Here is a 16452-nt window from a genome sequence, read left to right as displayed (position 1 = left end):
CTGACAAATACTAAATTAATATATTCAGAAGCATTTTATGAAAAAATGATGACATTTGGTTTTGTTTTTTGGAAAAATAACATTGAAACGAAAACCATCTGGGGTACAAAAGATTGGCAGGTACAAGGCCTAGAAGCATTATTTCGAGCCTGCATGATCCCAGAACAAATAATGTTCTTAAATGACACAATTCACCAAACAACCTGTCTTGGCCTAGCTAAGTTTAAAGACGTTAATAAACCGTCTATTCCGAAACCAATACCTGATAACGCAACCACAGATATTGAAATAGACGTATCTAAAATTTTACATCTAAACAGAACACATCCTGATTGGAAAAAGTGGTTAATCTGGCCTACTGACACGAATAACTGTCAAGATAGATTCCTGAATAAAACACAGGGGTTAACAGTGACCAGACCAGACCCTAGATACTCCCAGAGACAACATCCAGGTATAGTAACAACATACAGTGTAGGGAAACTGTGCCTCGAATGGCTAGAATCATCCACACTGGCACAAATTAAGCAACACTTATCTTTACTTAAAGATGGTGCTGATTTGCCCGATTTCATTCTGGGACCACGCAAACAGCGTCAAAAGCGTTTCATAGCGACCAGTATATTTGCGGCTTACAACGAGGGTTGGAAAGTAACACAAATTGAAACAGCTGAAAAAATATGAGAAATTGATCGTATTAATTTGGAAAAATCACTTTCTGTTGTGGACAATGGGTTAATGACTCTGTCCTCCAGAATATATTCACTGGACAGTATTGTATCATCTGCCATAGATATAATAGACAAAGACTTGCTAATGTTACAGCATGGCCAGTCACAATTGCGTTCTATTGTACAGTTAGGCTGGACGCTGCAAAATCTTTGTTCAGGCTATGTGCCTTGGCGTTTAATCAACACAACGTCAATGTTTTCCATCTTTAACCTTACTGATAAACAAATCAGCTTGGCACAGAAAGGAGCAGACTATACAATCTTGAGCATCGAAAAACTTGAGAGATTACCATTGACAATGTCAGAAAGTCCTGTCATTGAATGGATAATACAAGGGATTATCACAATTCCAATAACAACTTTCCGATTTAAAAACTGCCTTGAATACATACCGACTGGCCAGTATGAACGATTGGGTAAAGGGTACATTAAGTCAGCATGGAAATTACCATACACACACACATACTATAGTGACAGCAACAAAAATGTATTTCTTAGTGGTGAAAACTGCAAACATTCACTAAGCGGTATACTTTTGTGCCAGGGTATTAATTTACACGGGGCCTGTGAAGGAAATTCAAACAACCTTTCATGCCACCAACATGTCACACCTGCAACGCAGATAGAGCCTTTCTTTAAGCAACTATCGAATGGGAGTTACATTCTAATAACGGATCACAGCTGTTGTGGCCTTTTGCCAGGGAAAGCATATCTCGTACAAGTAACTTCCATGGTCAAATGCTGTATGCAAGCATTGTTTCCAAACGGCCCTGGAGACTCCGAGACTCCCATATGGCCTCGTTTGAATGTCTCTTCTATACGAATTGATACTTTAAGCAGAACGAAGTCTGTGCTTTTGCAGACAACAGTGCCCATCAGGTCATCAAAAGAGACGTATGATCTCCAATTTGCAAGGACGGCTTCGGAGATACATGACCTTTTATCAACAAATTGCCCCGTGCATTTCACAGAAATGCTTAGCCAAATTCTAAATATGTCAAGCGCCATAGGCATCCCAGGAGTATTTGAGACCATTTTTTCGGGACTGTTAACACCATTCAAAGCAATTCTAGGAATCATTCCTAATTTTGTCCATTCAGTCTTTGGCGGCATACCCCTGATTTTGGGACTTGTAGCAGGCATTTTATTTTTGACCCTCCTGCCCCGATATGGCAAGCCAAAATACAGACATGACTCCGGCAGGGATGGAAGAAACGATCCTAGCAATACGCTACCGGGACCGCATAACTAGAGTCCTTGGATTGGCCAGGCTGAGAGATCTGAACATGACCTGGTTTCTTTCATTCAGACCTATATGGCAGACCTGCATCTTACCTGTGCTTCGATGTATGCTATGCGGAGATGAATGCGTGTTAGACACCTGTCTTGCACTTCCATCAGCAGTACCAATGGATATCGATGCTTTGCTAAGTCCTGTAACGGCTCACGCATTGTGTTGTCACCAGCGGCTACCAATCCTGATGACGGCATTCGTTGAGACCCCTGTGCTACGACTAGGTGGTGACAGTGGAGCGAGAAATAAAAGCAACATCACCCAGGTACGACCCTCTGTGAGCATTGCTGATCCAGACACTGATGATAGCAATCATTCTCACACCTGCCAAGTTACAGCATTATCGAACTTGGTCGAACTGTCACCTGATTTTGTAGACCAATTCTTTGAGAGCCAATCTGATATGATGTTCTCCCCTGAACAGAAACAATAATTTTTGAAAAGCATTCCGACACACAGCGTTCCCATAAACCTTCAGTTTTGATCAACAAAAACTACTGAAAAGCATTGGAAGTCTATTCCCCCGCTCACCATGAACAATTTTTCAAAATATTTACCTTTTTTTCTGGCACGAAAACCTTTGCTTAAAGTAGAATTATTCATAAAGAACAGAACTTCTATTTTTAGGTAGATCTAGAGACATAATAACTTTACATCAGCCTCTAGGACATGTTACAGCAAATGCGTTTATATGTGATGAAATTATCTCACACATCTTTTCTGTATAAAGAGATATTTCATGTGTAATTTTTCGCAAAATCGTTCACTGATTACATATGCTATAATTTTTGAATGATTTCTATGCTTAAAGACGTACAGTATCTATATTTTCATGTATTTTCAAATACGCCATTTCAAATGCAAATATGTATTTTGGGGTGGGTAATGTTACACATGCATCTTATTGATTTAGTTTTTAGTAATTTGATGGACATAAATTCGTGGAGTGGGTGTCGTGTTCTAATCTAGGACCCCGATCAATACTGTGACCTTATGCCCCTATACGGCTATAATCCATTCATACCCATATAATGGCATACACGATCAGAGCCATATTTCAGCCATATTTCTGAAACTCGCCTCTGCAGCTCATTACAGTAGATGACACAGCAGAAGCCACTATCTTAGATTCCTAGATTCAACTCCGAGTTCTTCAACAAGATAAAACTCAGCAACCTGGGAAAACCCCGCTTGCTATGTTTTGATTAGTAATAGAACTCTAATGAGCACTGAAAGGACGATCACTTCCTAGTGACATCTTTATTGACGTCTTATGTCCAAAAACTTACATCAAACAAGGCACCTTTCAGGTATAAATATTACCAACGTTGCCTTAAGCAAGCGCGACATCGACGATAGCGATGGTGTGGTGAATACAGGAGCAGAAGAGCTGTCCCTTGCAGAGCCCAGCAGATGCAAGCAGCCCACGGACGCTGCCCCTCCTCCTCCTTGACGTGCTGAGAGAGACTCTGTCTTTTCTCCTGCCGAGAAAATCCAGCTCCGGCGTTTCCAGCGTACCCCTGCGGGTAAACTGGGATATCGAGTCCTGGAAGGAGATACAAGACCTCCAACATTCTATTCCAGAGGTATGGTGTTGACTAAACCCTTAGAGAGAATTCTTGAAGCAAACCTTGGCAAAACCAACTTAACTAAAACTGCTACTTACTTACTCCCTCCCAAGTATTAGGCTTAGGTCAGGTACACTGGGGTAGGCGTAGTTAGAAGCATCAGTTGAGTACGTTAGCTAAATGTATATATATTATTCATTTTAACCATTGTATGGCTAAGAAACCATGTCAATGCTTTTACAGTATTATTTCGCAATCCTCATTTTACTGTACGCACTTTTTATCATAATAAGTCTTGCAATTGTGGCAATTCATTTCTCTTGCATGAGAAGAAAGACTGTTCAATAAATAATACCTTTTATTGAAAACGCCCGTCTCTCTATTCTCTGCATCTTGGTGAAAGTAATCTGCACAACTGACTGAGTACAATAACTGTCTATTGTTTCACACGACTCTAGAGATTGACTCTTATTCTAAGGAGCAAAGTTGTCATGTTTATGTGGTTGTTGGAAAACTGAATCCCTTCTTGTCTGAGCTAGGGGAGCTGATCACTTCCTATTCAGTCAAGAAAGTTTCCAGTGACCTCTGAGCTAGTTGGTAACAAAGCCAATTAAGTTTAGCATAGTCAGTAGAGACCTGGAAGACCGCACTTCTACGTCTATACTGCTGTTTATGTTTTTCCAATGCGCAGGGCCTATAGGGAAAATAGGAACTACACTACAACATGTCTACATCTGCTGAATTCAGGTGGAGGCACCTAACTTACTAGTGTAAAGTTACTACTTCATATAGAGAAATTGTAAAAAGTATAATAATGATGAAAAAATACTAAAAATACTTTTATTTTACATATTAATGTAAATTATTGTATATATGTATTTTAAATGTAGAGAAAATAAAAAAGGCTTCAGCAATATTACATTAATATTAAATTAAATGTTTAATGAGTGTATGTAAATTAAATTAAAATATGTTTTAAAGATGTATTTAACACCTTAGATGCGCGCAAATATCCCTCCCGACTGCACTGTCCATTGGAACTAGTGCTGACTGGACGTCCAATGGTCATGCGCAGCACTGGGGAGGTAGTGCTGCCGTCGGCCAACGCCCCGATGCAGCACTTAAGAGGTTAAAAGAAGGAAGTGTTTATTTACCAGACCACCAGCCAAATAGTACAACATCTCTGCTGTTTTCCCTGCAGGTGACAAAATAGTACAGTCTCTGCTAGTTTACCTGGCCATAGACTGAACAGTAAAGATAATGTGCATTTTGACCAGTGTTGGTTAAATTGTGTGATAAAGGCCTTTATTTAGTCAGCCATAAAGAAAAAAGGGACTCCAGGTGAATGGTAGTTTGGTGGCTATCATGTAATGAGTATTCAACATGAGTAAAGCATTTGAAAGTAAGTGTGTATACAAATGTACAATACTTTGTAAAAAGGTAAGTGCATGGCTTAAGCTAAGATGCTTACAAATGCAAAAATATAAAATCAATTTTGAATAAAAACAGTTATGCTATTTTAATATTCAATTAAAGACATGTAGAAATCAAACAGAAGGGGCAGGATATGTCAGATACAAATTGTGCACGTCTGTCACAGAGTATTTGGCTACAGCAAAGAATGTTTTAAAGCATGTTATAGAAATGTTTTATTCGCTCATGAGACTACATAGTTTTTTGTAATGTTCATGATGATCCTTTTGTCGATTTTTGAGGGCTGAGTTCTTAGAGGCTTCTAATGGAAGACCTTGTGCTAGCGATAGGCTTCTGTTTAAGGGATATTTGCTATCTTAGTATTTCAAATATGGCAGCACAGCAGCAGTCAACAAGCAGCAGCAAATAGGGGATGCAGACAGATAGGTGGTATTTGGGCCCCAGTGGGGGGAACACATACAGTAGGTAATTGGTATTTGGGGACACAAGGCTTTGGGGCAGCTGCAGGAAGTTAATTGAGTGGGACACTGCAATAGAAGTTCTGTGGAATGGGGATGTGAAAGCAGGAGCAAGGTAAGGAATGCATTTGAGAAATTCACTGGAAGAGTTCACTCTGCTGCCTGTGAATAATTACAATTCTTCATACTATTTACCCAACAGAGTAGGTTTAGGGCATTGATGCTTATTGGTCTCATGTCATAGGTGGCCTCATCAGCCACACTGACATTTTGCTCACCTGCACAATGTATCTTGCAAATCGTAGTTACACTTTTTAACATGTTAAGCAATGTTTTAGGTGGACAGTGGTCTGTCTCTAATGGACCCACATTTCTGTTCTTGACAGTGCTGTCTCACCAAAAGAAGGAGGCTGATCTTGAATAAAGTGATTGGGGAAGGAAGCAGGAGGATGAAAAATAGATAAATTATGTCCAAGAGCTGGACCATTAAGAGGGCTAGGATGACCAGGACAAGAAGAACCAGGCCCAGGGACACCTAATCTATGAGGACCATGGTTACCAATGCATGTACAAATAAACAATGAGCAACAGGACAATACAAAACAGTACTAGGATTACCGGGACCAGGATGAGAAGGATCAGAAAGGCCAGGAGGATGTGGACAAAGGGGATCTGGAACTAGTGGACAACAGTCCAAAGGAACAGATGGACCAGAGATAAAAGGAACAGAAAGTCCTGGATCATAATGATAAGGAGGGCTACAAGGGCCTGTGTGGACTGACCAGGACCAGAGGGATGAGGTTAAGCAAGTCAGGAGTAGCAGACCCAAGAAGACATATCAAAGAGAACCAGTATCAGGATATCAATGGAATGCAACCAAAAAGGACCTGGCCTAGCAGGACCTAGAAATCCTAGATTAAACTGACCAGAAGCATGTCTAGGTCCAGTGAGACCAGGATCGAAGGTTCAGGAGTGTCAGATTCAAGAGGATCCTAAACCAGGGGGCCAAGAAATAAATGAACCAGGGTAGCTCGCAACATAAGTACTTGATGGACCAGTGCCAGAGTGATAGTCGTACAGTGCATACTTTCTCAGTAAAACTGTGAATTTATTGGACAACATAAACGTCAAAGCTGTGCAAGACTGATTCTATGAACACCATCAGGATATGCTGGTCAGAGTCCTGCTAGCTCAAAATGCTCCATCTATCCCCCTAACCTGGCAAGGTAACAGGTGGAATGTGCAACCTCAGAACATGACAATCCTGACTCTCCAAGAAAATCGTGAAAACAGATCTAGAACCTTTTTGTTTGGTAACTCATGCATACTAAAACAGATCCATAAGAAAGACACAATCTTTATTGAATCATTATGATTCTTTTGTAAAATATTTGCGATACAATAATAAATAGAAGGAAACAGAAAAGTGTGGTCATGTTGGACCTGTCAGTCTTAGGGCAGTCTTCCCCTACATTTTTGCCCTTTTTGCTTCCCACTTTGACTGTACACTTTTGTAGGACTCTGGACACCTTACACTGCTAAACAGTGCTACAGTGCAGGTGCTCTCCCCTAAAAACATGGTGACATTGACATACCTGCCGCAGGCCCCTACTACCGCAGTGAGTCCTAACCCTCCATAGGCTTACATTGGGAACCCCCTTATGGGATAACTTCTAAATGGGACATAAGTATGTCATGTTTGGTATGGTTGGAATGGTAGCGGGGGACCCTCTCTAGTGGGGTATCGGGTTTGGGCACTACTGTCTAAGAAATACCACTTTTAGAAAGTGGATATTTTCCTGCTCTGCATTTAGGGGCCGATTAGGATGGCGACGGATCGCCGCCACCATGCAGGCGTGGCGATCCGCCCACCATCCGTGACTGACCACACTTATTTCCCCCGCCATATTACATTGGCAGGGGGGATCGCGGCGGACGGAAACACCGTCTGCCGCTTTTCTGCCCCTGTCGCCTTGCGGCCGGGGCGGAAACGGGTTCATATGGCCAGCCATATGAACCCTTCATATCACCAGCCATATTAGGATGGCCTTTTGCAGATGCCTTTCCGTGGCGGCAATGCCGCCATGGAAGGTCATGCAGTTTACTTTAAGGGCCCCCTGCGGGCCCCATGGTGAAGGCGAGAGGGGGGTGAACATGGGGGGTACCATTTGCATACACAAAGCAGCAGGCACCATGCGGTGCCTGCCGCTTTGTGTATGCAAATGCATGCCTGCATTTTTGACATTACGGCGTGCAGTGCTTTCATCACCGCCCGCCGCAATGTTAAAAATGCATGGCAGGACCACCACTCGCGTCGCAGACAGTCCCGTTTCCACAGGGATGGCGGATGGGCAAAGTCCGTCCGCCATCCTAATCGGCCCCATAGTCTGTGCACTGCAGACTTCCCCCTCCCATCTGTATGCTGGTGGCATCCCTGGGATGCGAGGAGGGAGTGGCAAATCACACCTTTCCTAATGAATAGGCTGGGCCCAGCTGCCCCACAATGGACTTAACAACCCTGCCTATGTCACTGTAGACAGCCAGGAGCCAGGTCAGGGAAGGCAGGGAACACCCCAGAACCCCCAAGACCCTTCCAGAAGTTTCTGCCCCATTTTAGTGGCTAGGCACCAGGGTATAAAAGGGAGGGTCCTGGCCACACATCCTTGTTACACCACTGGATCAAGAAGAAACTGTGCTGGAGTAAAGACTGCTGCGCCAGGAGGATTGCCACTTTTGCTGAGGCTGACTGCTCCCAGGAACTGGTACCCCAACTTGCTGAGCTGCCCTAGTGCCTGCTGAGCTTGCCCTGCCAGAGGGGAACTAAAGATCATCTCCTGAGTGTCTCCAACATTTTCTGACTGGCCCCCTGGTTACTGGAGTATAACAAGGTCCATAAAGATTTCAAGGACTGTCTTGGCAATGCTGTGCGCGTGGAACTGCACCTAACTTAACACCTGCCTTGCTTCAAAAGGACTTTGTGCTCAAGATTGTCCACCACACGGAGTGCGTGAGACTGCGCCCAACTTGTGGTTCCAACCGTTATCAACAATTGCCCCTGAAATCACCGCCAGTGGCCCGATTCTACAACAGGACTGATATTGGCAGCAAGGACACCCTGCGGAGATCTGGCGTTGCCCGCAACTTGGATTCCCATGGGACGTTGGCGTCGAAGCCAAAAATTGGCCCACTGGTAGATTGTCTTTTAAACTGCGTGGTTGGTTGCTGGTGTAGTGGAGGGATTTATTCCTATCGGACTGATTCTTGCATAAAGTTGTTTTTAGACCACCTTCGGAGGGATATATTTCGACATCAAGAAAGGGTAATTTGTGTTTTGATGCATTTAGGCTGAACTTGATATCGTCTGTTTGCTGGTTCAACCATTCATGGAATCTATGTAGATTCTCTTCAGGGCCTCTCCAAATCATAAAAATATCGTCAATATATCGGACCCAACAACCTATATTGACGATATTTTTATGATTTGGACACTGGGCCAATTTTTCAGAATCAGGCGCAATTGCGCATTCAATGATGAATTCGTGTTCCATGCAAACAAATTAAAAGACAACCTGCTTGCGAGAGGGTATCCGAAAAAATTACTGAAACGGGCGATAAAGCGAGCCTGGAGGACCCCCAGAGAAGCGTTACTAGAACTAAAATCAAAACAACCTATGGACAGAATAGTCTGTGTTTCAACCTACTGCTCTACATTCAACTGGCTAAAAAAACAGATTAAACAAAACTGGCATCTAGTTCAAAATTTGGACACTAAATTAAATGAAATGCCTCTGTTCACCTTCAAAAAGGACAGACGTATATCAAACCAGATTGTGCGAGCTGCTCTACCAAGAGAGCGTGTACCAACAGTAAGAGACTTTGTGAATTTGGCAGCCATTAAAGGCCATCATAAATGCGGAATGTGCATTTGTTGCAATTCAACAAAGGAGGGCGAGTAAGCCATAAAGGAATTTTTTGGAAGCATGAAAGCTTCACGAATTGCAAATCAAAGTACGTCATTTATGCAATTAGCTGTCCTTGCCAGAAAATTTACATCGGCAAAACGAATCAGGAGATACGGAATCGCATTTCTCAGCATAAATCGAGAATTAGAAAAAATTTGAAAACAGCTCCGCTTGTGAACCACTGGCTAGCTAACAACCATACGGAACAAGAATTACTTTGGACAGTAATTTCCAAATTTGAGCAAGATGTGAGAAGAGGTGACCTGGATGATAAACTAACAAAAAGAGACGCTATGCTCATTATCAAATTCAACACAGCGGTAGACGGATTAAACGAACGCTCTGAAATCTACCACCTGTAATTTCTCACATAGAGACAACAGATACAAGTTTATGGAATTCTAATACAACAATCCTTATCATGCCTATAGAAGGTGAAAATCGGGGAGTTCTCAATTACTTGCCACAGTGTGTGCATTCCATCTGAGTATCATATATTGCTACTTGACAGTATACTGTTCTCGAATATTTAATGCTAAGGCACACATGCCTTGTTTTTTATGAATAATTTTTCTGACGAAAAAAACAGTTAGACAATCTATGTTCTCATTGGACTTGTTGCTTATCCAGCTGAGAAACCTTCGACACCAAGATTCTTTCCGCTAGCAGATGCAATATTATAACTTGATCACAACAATTTTTTGCTGGGCCTCTATCTGCAATTATACGTTCTCAGTTTATCCCAGCAACACGAAATGTAATGCCCTGTTGAGATTACATTTTGAATAATGAATTTCGAACGCGGGGATTCAAACCCATGCTGTATAACACTATTAAACCCTTCCAAAATGCGATACCCATAATCCTTAGCGATATATTGAGTAGTAATAACACAAGAACAACGAGCCCGACATCACAGCTTAGTTCCAAGTGAAGAGCAGAGCCACGAATTTCGGACGCCTGTTCCTTAGTGGAAGGTAAATCCAACAATATAAGAAAGACTGCGTCTTAGAGCGAATATAGCGGTCCAGTTCGGTTTTGAGTAAATGCGGACCATTTTGCAATCTGAAGTAGACAGGTCGCAATTTGAAGATACGTTACGCAGATAATCTACTTAAACGCCAGTAGAGCTAACATGCATTTTCAAAGTAAAGAGTTTAATCGTTTACAAGCTAATACCCAAAGAGCAAACAAAAGAACCGCACTAGAATGTATGCGCCAGTTTTCTTGAAGGAATGAATTGAATGATAAGTGAGGTGAGATAGCTTTCTACTGCCGTTCTAGATGAAAAGTGGGAATTCTAGTTTTCCATCTTACAGTAAGACAAACCTTCTCTTGTCTTTTTGCAGAACTGTAGAGGTCCTGAAGAGAGTTCCTTGCTGTAGGAACTCGAAACGCGTCGAGCACCTTCTTTTGTTAGGCCAATCAAACAAATTGTGTTACAAAATGCTTTAATTATAATATATTTTTGGATGGCCTAGTGTTAAAAATAGTAACTATTCGGATAAAGCGAGCTCTAAAGAGCAAATTGATTCACGCTTTATTCATTGTTTGTACCCATTCAGGGTTGTGTAATGTTGCTTTATTCCTTTTTGTGTACTTTCTGTTTTTTGTGTGTAAATATGTTTTTGGCACATGTTGCTGCATGAGTATGAAAGAAAAGGTATGCGAGATTTGTGAATGTTTTGAACGATTTGTCGAGTGAAACAAACAATTTCAATCTATTGTGCTTCCCCCACGTGTTGTATGGATTTAGACTCTAGGTGGGGCTCTTCTGTGTGAGTAAGAACAAATATTTTAGATAATTTTGATAAAGTGATGTAATTTGCAGTTTGATGAATAAAAAACTGATTTATTCAAACTGAAAAAGTGGTTCGAAGAGCCAGTTTCATTCTGCTTCTTCTTGGTTGTAATGATCCAAATAGATCTGCAGTATTGGCAAACGGTAGTTGTTCTTTAATATATAAGGCTTGGCCTTACTGCAGCTGAGCCAAACCTTAATTGTGTTTACTCTCATAATATTTATTGAAGCATTGTGATTCTTGTGTAAAATATGTGTGCTGCAATAATCATCAGAAGGAAACAGAATAGGGTGATCAGCATTGCAAGAATGGTGAAAAGATAAACAATGTAACCATTGTGCTATTACAGAGAATATATGCTTGCATATAACTTCTGTTACATTTTGTACTCCTACATAGCGCTACCTATCCTAGTGTGCCTAGAGTGGGTGAATCTGCTAGAGTTCCACTGTAGGGTAATCTAACTTACCCATTACCTGTGGGTAAATGTCACCAGGGAGCCCGTCTTGGTGGGGAGCTGGGATTCATCCCTCATAGGAGGTAAACAGGAATCAGCTGGGATGGAATTCCGGCATAGGGCGACCTCAACAGTGCCAGTTAAATGCTTCTCTAACCAAACAAAGGAGTGATGTAATTTCTAAAATAAACATCACCCATGTTGCCATGCCGAAGTCCCAGTCAGGCTGCCAATATTGATTCTACCCTGACAAAGCTGTCGCTAAGCGAACAACAATAAACAACAATAAACAACATAATTTTGCGTAGTGGTCTTTCACTTTAGTGTAGAATGTTCAAGGCTCTAATAATGTGCCAACAAAAATGTGTAAATATAGGCACAGTTATTTCATTGAAAATTACTTGTACAGGCATGCAAGCAAAATGTGAGTCAAGTGGCAATGTTCAAGAAACGATGTCAAGCTGAAACATGAGTATGTAACATGGTGATGTTCCTGCCCAGGCCTAAAGGTAACCACATGACAGAAGGAGGAAGACCAGACATAATAGGACCTCTACTAGGATGACCATGATAGAGGGACCCATGGTCAGGTGGACAATAAGAAGTTTGAGTAGGCAAACCAGGAGGATTATTTGGAGTAGGATGGAGCAGGAGGACTGTGGGCTAAGAGGGCTAGGGTGACCAAGGCCACTGGAACTAGCGCCAGAGGACCAAATATATGAGGACCAGACAAAGGAGTACCAAAACTAAGATCAGGACTAGATGGCCCATGATGATCGGGAGAAGAAGTATTAGGGACATGCAACCAGGATGAATAGATAAACCAGGGAAGCAGGACCAGGATGACTGATGAACAAGACACTGTGATTTGTATGCTATAGCAGCAGATCAAACTCAGGGGTGCCGGGAGGTGGGCCATTGAGAGCATTGTGCAGATCCCAAGGACAATAAATGGCCACTGAGACAGTGTGAAAGCATAAGCGCAAGCAGCAGAAAGACCAAGGCCAAGAGAATCAGGACCTTGATCAAGGAAGACAAGATTCAGGCCAACAGGAATGGGGGCCAGAATAAGCAAAGAAGTTGAGGGGGGCAGCACCAAAAATACCAGGAGGACCAGAGCAAGGAAGAATAGGACCAGGGCAAGGAGTATTAGAAATATCATCACCAAGAGGACCAGGCACAGGCCTAGGAGTTACAGGGGGCTCTGACCATATGACACAGAGTACCAAGTGGAGCAGAAAGACTAGGACCTGGTGGTAGCAGGACCATAACCACCAGAGCCAGGAGGACTAAGGGGATTGGACCTTAATGTACAGGAGGACCAGGACTAAAATGTGAGGTTCAGAAGGACCCAAACAAAGGAATTAGGACCAAGAGAGCCCACAACAGGACCAGGCACACGCCCAGGATGACAATGATGAGCCAAAGCAGGAAGACATGAGGTAAGATGGCAAGGCCTAAGAGGGACTGGATACAAGAGGCCAAGTAGACCAAAAGAACCAGCAGTACCAGGAACTGATGCACTGGAAATCCAATTAGCACGGTGAGAAGGTTCCGAAGGACCAGTTTTAATGAATGAGGTTCAAGAGGATCAGGAAAGAAAAATAAGAGCTAGGAGAAGGGGGCCTAAAATGACTAAGACGGCCAGAAGGACCAGAACGAAAATGATTAGGCATACAAAGACCCAAAGAAGGAGGACCAGAAACAAAAGGATAAATTCCAGTGTGCACAAAACAAACAAGAGAACATTAAATGTGAGGACCAGGAATAGGAAGACCACTGCTAGTCAAACTACACTGAACATGAGGACGACTAGGAGAACAGGACCAAGAGAATGAAAAGGCGATGTCCAGGCAACCAGCCCCAACTAGACAGGAGCTTAGAGAATCAGGGCAATGAGGACCACTGGGACTCCAACCAATAGAAAAAGGAAGCTCAATTTACTGAGGTCCAGGAGTTTCAGGACTTGCCATACTAGGAAAAGCAGCACCAGGATGAAGAGGAAAAGTAGGATCAGTATACGGAAGATCAAGTTGAGAGGAGCCGTGATTACCAAGATGGGAGGCTAAGAACAGGATGACCTGAAAAGGGAGGATCAGTATAAAGAGGCCAAAGTAGTCCAAGATTACAACAAGCAGGAGGACCAGGATTACGAGCATCATGACATATTGGAGGAGGACCTGGAGAACTAGTCACATCAAGAGCAGGTGGACTAGGGCCATTAGGACCAGGGACCATATGGAAGAGGATTAGGTTTTACTAAATGATCAGAATAAGCAGGACCAGGGACAGGGCAAGGATGACCAGAGAGGTCAGAATAAAGGGACCAGGCCCTGATGTTCCAAGTGAAGCAGGAGGATTAAAATCTGGGGTATTAGGATCAGGCTTGCAAGGAGCAGAGGAGCCAGGACAACAGCGGGAGGGCATTTCCGGTGAGACAATGGTTGGTGATCTAGTGCCCACCTCAGTTTCACATAAATAGGAATTCAAGGCAAAGCGCGCAGCAGACGCGCGCAGCGGGCGCGCCAAAGGCAATCCCGTCTGCACCCGTCCATGCCAGGACGCCGCCAGGAGCCAGGGACCCTGGCCAATTACTCACTAACTGGGACCCCGCTAAGCATAACCATATACTAAACGATAACTAATGAATTTACAGACTAATCCCCTCCAAGGATGTAAGCAAGAATCCCGACCATATCCAGAAGCCCCTTTTACCTTTTGGGCCTGCCGATTTCAGGCAAACCACTCCACACTTGACCAGCACACAGTCACCCCTACTAAACCTACACGAAACGGATGGAAAAATCTCCTATGCAACATCAGATCAATGCCCAAACATACCACAGAGGTATGGGACCTACTGTCTTTGGTCCAACCTGAGTGGTTTTTTTTTAACAGAGACCTGGCTTAAACCCCACAGCATACCTGCCATTACACTAGAAATACCAGAAGGATATAGGATGGTCAGATTAGATAGAACCTCAAAAACCGGGGGAGGAATTGCCATCGTGCATAGAGAAGGAATTCAAATCTCCATCTTGGATCAACGTGAGGATGCCAACATGGAGATCCCGGTCTTCAAAATTGAATCCTCCCTACAAGCTAGCTGGAAAGGGGCTTTAGTTCATCGCCCCCCAGAGCCCCTTGCAGATTTTTCGCTGCGAATGGTCGAACTACTAGCTCCTTATGTGAACACATGTAAAAACATCTTACTCTTAGGAGACTTTAATGTTCACAGTGAATGTGTATCTAGCTCAGATGCTCAGACACTTCTGACTGACTTATCTTTACTAGGCCTGTCCAAGCTTAATGAAGGCCCTACCCACAAAGCCGAACATACCTTAGACATTATTTTTTTTAACTACCCAACAACTTACTTGGTCTGATCATTGTGTTATTGAATTTGCTATTTTGGACTCTTTTGATTTGGGACATACCAAACCAATAACTCGTTCCTCCCATAGACAGTGGAACAAAGTTACGGAGGAGAACTTCCAAACTGTCTTTCAGAGACCAAATATCTTGGGATCAGACAATATTCAAGAAGCCCTGTTCAAATATAATTCGGCAGTCTCCACAGCCATTGATTATATTGCTCCTCTGAAAAATGTACCCAGCCATCCCAATAGACCACAGGCAGCTTAGTTCTCTAGCCAATTGAGAGCTCAAAAACAACTCTGCAGGAAGCTAGAGATGTTTTGGCGCCTTTCCCATAGTGATACTGACAAGGTACAATTTCAAACCGCCCTATCGAGGTACCACAAAAGCATAAAAGCAACCCGGAAATCGTATATTACCTCTCAGCTAGCCAGGGCTGACAACTCCTCCAAAACTCTATACCAAATTCTTCAATCCTTTGTTAATCCCAAAGCCTGCGATAGTATAGATGCCCCCCACTCAATATTTATGCAATGATACTGACCTCTATCTCGATCAAAAAATGGAGCTCATTTATAAAAACATTATTGGCACAGGGGATATATCACAGACCCAATTGGCTACATATCAGTCCAATCTCATTGATAATCAGATATTAGAGAATTTCCCTACTATTTCATTAATGGAGGTCGAATCATTGATTAATAAAGTTAAATCTGGCTCTCCTGCTGATTACATTTCAGCAAAAATTCTTCTTTTCCTGGCCTAAAATCTACTTCCATGCTGACTCTTATCAACCTTTCCCTAAAAGGAGGACATGTACCATTAGAGTGGAAAGTCACCCAGGTTAGGCCGATTCGTAAAAATACCAAACTTCCATGGACGGAACTCTCCACACTCCGCCCTATTTCGCTCCTTCCGTTCACTAGCAAATTGTTGGAAAAACATGTAAATACTCACCTCTCCAACTTTGTCGAACAAGCTGAGTGCCTTGATCCTTCCCAGTCCGGTTTCAGGCCCAAACAAAGCACCGAATCAGCATTACTAGCGGTCACAGACAATATCAGGATGACCCTAGATAATGGCCACTCCATGATTCTGGTGCTGTTGGACCTGTCCGCAGTATTCGACAAGTCTCCCATAACTTCCTGACTAATAGATTGGAAGAGATTGGATAAAGTAAAACGGCCTTGCCATGGATGAAGAGCTTTCTATCTGATTGCTCTCAGGTTGTCAACCTAGGTCCTTACAGATCGGCCCCCATAAAAGTGTCCAAGGGAGTACCTCAGGGATCATGTCTAAGCCCTACATTATTCAATATCTATGTTGCTCCCTTGGCCAATCTCCAGAGGTCCCATGGGTTCATCC

This window comes from Lissotriton vulgaris, chromosome 11 (genome assembly GCF_964263255.1).
Source record: "Lissotriton vulgaris chromosome 11, aLisVul1.2, whole genome shotgun sequence".
Taxonomy (NCBI): Eukaryota; Metazoa; Chordata; class Amphibia; order Caudata; family Salamandridae; genus Lissotriton; species Lissotriton vulgaris.
Note: the sequence above shows the minus strand (reverse complement) of the source record.